Source organism: Nicotiana sylvestris, chromosome 8, assembly GCF_000393655.2.
Source record: "Nicotiana sylvestris chromosome 8, ASM39365v2, whole genome shotgun sequence".
Taxonomy (NCBI): Eukaryota; Viridiplantae; Streptophyta; class Magnoliopsida; order Solanales; family Solanaceae; genus Nicotiana; species Nicotiana sylvestris.
Window position 1 is genome coordinate 186487736 of NC_091064.1, and position 6208 is coordinate 186493943.

The following is a 6208-nucleotide window of genomic DNA, read 5'->3' on the forward strand; positions in this document are numbered from 1 at the left end:
TTTGGAAAATTATCATTTTAAGCATTTTTTTAAGAATTTAAAATATGACCTACATTTTTTTTATCATATACCAATTCATGTCAAATCAACATGTGTTATCATGTTCCAGATTAGACATATAAAATGATAGAAAGAATGACTTTTCGTATGTAAATCATATTTTAATCCGTCAAACCTCCAAATAACTCACCTAAACAATCCCAAATCGTCAAAATACGATGTGATTCACTGCATAGCAGTGAGTTCTTCTTAAATGATTGTTTCCAATGATCCTACCGAATTTCAGGTCATTCGGAGATCGTGAAATTCATGATCGCCAAAAACTAGACCAAATTCGAATAAATTATTTTTTTTGGCGTAGTCAGGATTAAATCCATGTGATTTGCATTCTTGCTATATATCATATCAAGTTAAATCATCATGTTTCAGATTTAACACAAATATAGCCGATATATAAAGAATAATTTTTCATATTTATAACAAATTCAATTTAATAAACTGCTTGAAAACCCATCTAAACGACCTCAAAATGCCAAAAAACAACATGATTCACTGCATAGCAAGGAGTTTTTTTCACTAGATCGTTTTCGATGAACCCACCAAGTTTCAGGTTAATCGGAGTCCGTCAAATTCATGACCACTAGCCTGTAACCAAACTCGGAGAATAACCGTTTTAAGTAGTTTCATGAATTAAAATAAATATGATATTGATTTTCATTCTCCTTATAATTACACTATGAGCTCAAGGCATATATTATTTTCTTCCTATTTCTAGGATATATAATATCTCCTTTTGCAATAAATTATCCTTTTATTAAATACATAAGAACCTGAGATATTATATTTTCTCCCGTTCAGTGAAAACCCCAATATCTCTTCTCATGGGTGGAGTTAGTTTCACTAGTACCCAAAGATAAATACTCTTTTTCTAGTTATGAACCTCCACCATTAATGTAGATTTCTCAAGGATAATTTTCACATGGTATATTAAACATATTTCAATGACTCAAATAAATAGACCATTTTGTGGATCCTACTTATTAATCATAATGCTCAATCCATGAATAGATATAATTTCACATGTACAAATTTACTAAGAATTTTTCATGAGTTCAAATAAACAAACCACTTCAGTGGTAACTATTTATTACTCATAAAATTCTCAATTTACAAGTGAATATATATTTAGCTCATAAAATTATTTTATGGTAGACCATAGCTTAAAAGTCATACCAACATTATAAAACTCATACAACATACCGTCATATTTCACTTAATTAGAACCTCCAATCAGAGAACAAAATTCTTCATCGAAAATCCAAACTAGTAATCACGTAGGGCATGAAAATATAAACTTAAATTTGAGAAATTTTTTATGCACAAACATGCCAAACGCTCCAATCATTAGTCATCCAGGATATCAAATAGAGAATTTTACTTTCTTACAAAATAATTATATCATTACACAATATGAATTATACCTTGTAAGACCTAGTCAATAAAATCTTACACCTCTATTATTGAATTTAATACAACAACACGTTTATTTGCTAATAGTCAATGTGTAAACCTATTATATGACTAGTATTTAATCATGGGGACCATGGGGAGTCATCCCCAACACCATTGAATTAAAAAAGAATTAAAATTATTAAGAAATAATTTCCAGAAAATAGAAAAACGTCCAAAACACAGTCCAAACGACCTCAAAACGCCGACAAATACCATGATTCACTAGTAGTGAGTTTTTCTCACCACGGCGTTTCCGATGGATCCACCAAATTTCAGCTCAATCGGAGTCCGTCAAGTTCGCTGACCTCCGAAAATTCCGGCTATTCGGTCAAAAACAGGTTTTGCGTTTTTTTAGGATTTACCCCAAAAAATTCAGATAATCTCAATCAAATATCAATAAGAAAACATATATCTCATGATTATAAGAATAATCCATAAATTATGCACAGTTAATTCACAAAACAGCAGTGCAGTTTTTCAGAAAACCACAAATATATGTAATTCAAAAAATGCACATAAACACCATATTCTTGTTTCATGAAAAACTTAGTTATCTAATTAGATGTGAGTGAGCTCTGATACCAATTGATGGATTATTATATGCAGCGGAAGCAATCCCAGTATCAAAATCACATGTAATTTAGACAACTAGCATAAACGGGATTTCACGGGTTACCTCTTGAAGCGTGAACATATCTCTTCTACCACGTGAGCCTTCAGTTCCATAACTTCTCAATGGAATCTCCATCACCCGCACAATCGTGATCCTCGAACGTTCCACGATCTTCTACTGTGTTACCCAAATAATACCCGAAAATAGCAATTTCGTGTGGGCGAAATTTCTAGGAAAACTTGGCTGAAAATTTCAGCCAACATCTACTCATCCCTCTAGGTGGAAAACCTCATGTATTTATAGCACAAGTTTTAAGGGTTAAGACCCTTTTCCAAAACCTGTTAGGTTTTCTTTTCCACCAGAAAAAGGATTCCTTTATTTCCTATTATTTAGGCACAATAGGGACCACAGAATTTAATTAACAAGGCTTCCAATTATGGAATTAATTTGTAATTTTCGAAATTAATATCCACCATAATTAATTACGAATTATTCCACTAAAAATTCGTAATTACACTCCTTATTCAATTTCGAAATTCATCCATTAAATCTTATTTAACTCCCCATGTTAAGATTCAGATACGAATCAATTAAATTAAATTACTGACGATTTAATTTATTGATTATTTCCTTTAGACTTTCGCTTAACTTATTTCATGTGTCGGATACAAAATCCACCGGCCGGGTTTACACATGAAAACTTATAAGCTTTCATAAAGGTATATCATCAATCTCTAAACCGAGACATGGATTCCATCAACTAACTATTACTTCGCCAATGTATATTATTATTATCCAATTTACCAGGCATATTGACCCACGAAAGAATCTCGCCTTTTAATAAATCAAAACAATAATAATATACACAGCTAATAATAATTATATCAAGATTAAGAGTATAAGTACATTTAATGGCTAGAGAGTTTATTTTATTAAGTCAGTATAAAATACTTATCTCTACCTGGTCCGTTCAATACATACAAAATGTACTAGCACAAGAAGTTGGAATTAAACCATTCCCATAATCAAGATTAATTATATTTAATCTTGTGCTACAATCATTCCTGATGGTTTGTCCAATTCCATCATTAGATTGTGAACTCAAACTTTATACTTATAAGAACCGATGATTTAATCTTCCGTGTATAAGCTAAACTCTATACACTAAATCATCTACTATATAAGCAAAGGACACAGACTATTATATGATCTATTTAAAACTTTATTAAAACTGAATAAACAATTATTTCATAATAAATACTATATCTAAACCAAACTCATGGTTAATAGTATATATCCCAACAATCTCCCACTTAGACTTTTAACCATGATAATTATTAGAATATACTATATCCAAATGCATGGTTAATAGTATATGCCCCAACAAAAACCACATTCCATTAAAAAGAGTAACCATGCACGCAGCACGTTGTTGTTCAGAAAGTCTGCCTTTCACTTCAACAAGCTTTGCTTCACCTCTGTAGTCGTCACAGACAGCAACAAGTCAGGCATTCCACTAGACCAGCTCCTGTAATCTTGAGCCAAATTTAGACAGACTGGCGCAAGACAAGGACCACCAATGCATGTAACGTACAGCTGCTCGCAGCTCAGACAGAGAATGCTTGTCCTAGTTGACTCCCCTACAGGCATGTGATTCCCATGACATGATAAGTAACTCTTCCGCCATGCCATGCCATGCTCAATCTTTTCTAGAAGAGCTTCTATAAGACCCCTTCTGACTTCATAAAAGCTTTCAGTTTCCAGATCCAAAGGTGCAGTCAGTACAAATAAAGGAAGACACTATGGGTTGATCAAAAAGCTGATCGAATAGCAAACCATGAATAACAAACAGAAAAATGAGTAATGAAAACTTTAACTATTCAGAAATTTTCTTTTCCAAATAGTTTGAACAGTGATTATAGATCCAAAATATTATTTTACCTTACATTGTTACCTTCTAAGTGCCCCTCCCCAGGAAAATTATTTATTAAAGAAAAGAAAGTAAACAACCACCATCACTCGATAAAACAAGAAAATTAATGTCAACTGGGAACAAGTTGGATCCTAGTTTTAAAATGCTATCATCACAGATTGAGCAAGGAACCTAGTATAAGTACAACATACAGTAGGATGACCAAAATGAAAGAAACCTATGATAGGTAGTGTGATAGAAAACCTAATACTATGTAAAATAGAGTTGTAATTAGGAGAGATTTGTAATTTCAAATATTTTACTCCATTTTCTACTCATTCCATTCTTTTCCATACAGTACCAAACTTCCCAATCTTGCATCTCATTAATATGTGTCGAACAAATAGCCAAAATGTTTTCTCCCTCAGTTAATATATAGAGCTGGATTTTTCATCATTATATCCTCATCTGAAAATAATATTTCTTCAAATTTTTCACTTTCCAAACACAGACATTGAATAATGCTCTTCTCGTGGGCATTCTCAACCATAATCATATAAACAAATCCATTATCTACAACCATATTTCCACTAAAGTAATGGCACCGAGATAGGGGTGATAATTTGAGCTCAAACCCATTTGACCCGCCTAACCCGCTCAAGGTTGGGCTGGTTATTGACCCGACCATTTGTTGAACTTAGTCTATCTTGACCCAACTCATTTTAACCCATGAAAAGTTGGGCTAATTTTTAGCCCAGATTGATTTACGAGTAACTTTGCTATAATATTTTTAAAATATTTTTTTTTGTTTGATATGTTATATATTACTATATAAAAAAAAATACGTTCTTTGATAATTAAACAATTCATAAGAAAATCATACATATTAATTAAAGTTTGGTAAGAATTGGGAGGGTTGGGCTATGACCCAAATTTTAGCCTAAATTGACCCAACACATCTCAACTCAAGCTATTATTGGGCGGGTCAATTGACTTAGCCCATTTTGACTCGCCCAAAATAAACTCAACCTGTCCATTTGACACCTCTAGTAGCAGGCAAGGAAACGCGAAGACTTACAATATAGAGTATGTGTTAATATGTATACAGAAAGTTGCAGAAATATTCAATCAATACTAGTACATCACAATTCCAAATTAGTCGAGATCCATTATTATTCAATCAACTCTGGATTTTTGTTCTATTCGAAAGTTTGAAGATTGTATCGTTTCGACCTCAAAAAAATCAAGAAAAGTATGATAAAAGAGTCATAACATTCTAAGCAGACACGCCAAGAGTCCTTAATGTAAAAAACTGTTATAGTACTTTAAGTAGGCGTTTGGACATAAGAATTATAAAATCCCGGGAAAAACTGGAGAAAAAAATCAAGTGACAATGGTATTTGAAAATTAAAGTTGTGTTTGGACATGAATACAATTTTGGGTTATTTTTGAATTTTTGTAAGTGATCTAAGTGAATTTTTTTTTTTTGGAGTTTTAAAAATTTTCGAAAAATTCTGAAATTCATCTTCAAGTGAAAATTGAAAAATTATGACCAAACACTGATTTTGAAAAAAAAAAAATATGGCCAAACGGGCTCTTGAGAATCCTTTACTGGCATATTTTTATTCTCATGCTCCCTGTAAATTTCAGAATCCTTTCACTTTTTAACTCTCCTTGGCCCCATTACGGAAGAGGAGCATTAATTCATATAGCCTACCCCAATTCGCTTTGGACTGAATCGTAATTATATATTATTATTAGTGTTTATGTGGTTTATTATTATTAGTGTTTATGTGGTTTTTACTCAATTAAATCTGGTCAAAAGAAAAACTCTGCAAGTCCAAATTTCACATAACTCTTTAAAGAAATGAGGATTTCAAAACCTATCCAATTTTGAGATTGAATTTCCATTTACTTTACATAGACTTTGGCTCCATCAAATTCATGTTGCCAAGCTTGGATAAAATCATATACTCCCTCCGTTCACTTTTAGGTTTTCATTTTAAATTTTTCATACCCTTTAAGAAATAATAAATAAAATATATATTTTACAACTTTACTCATAATAATGATAACATTACCAAAAGTCTTGGGAAATGAATAGTTAATGACAAGGGTAAAACAGGAAAAAAAATAGTCTTTCTCTTGATTCAGTATAGTGGACAAGTAAA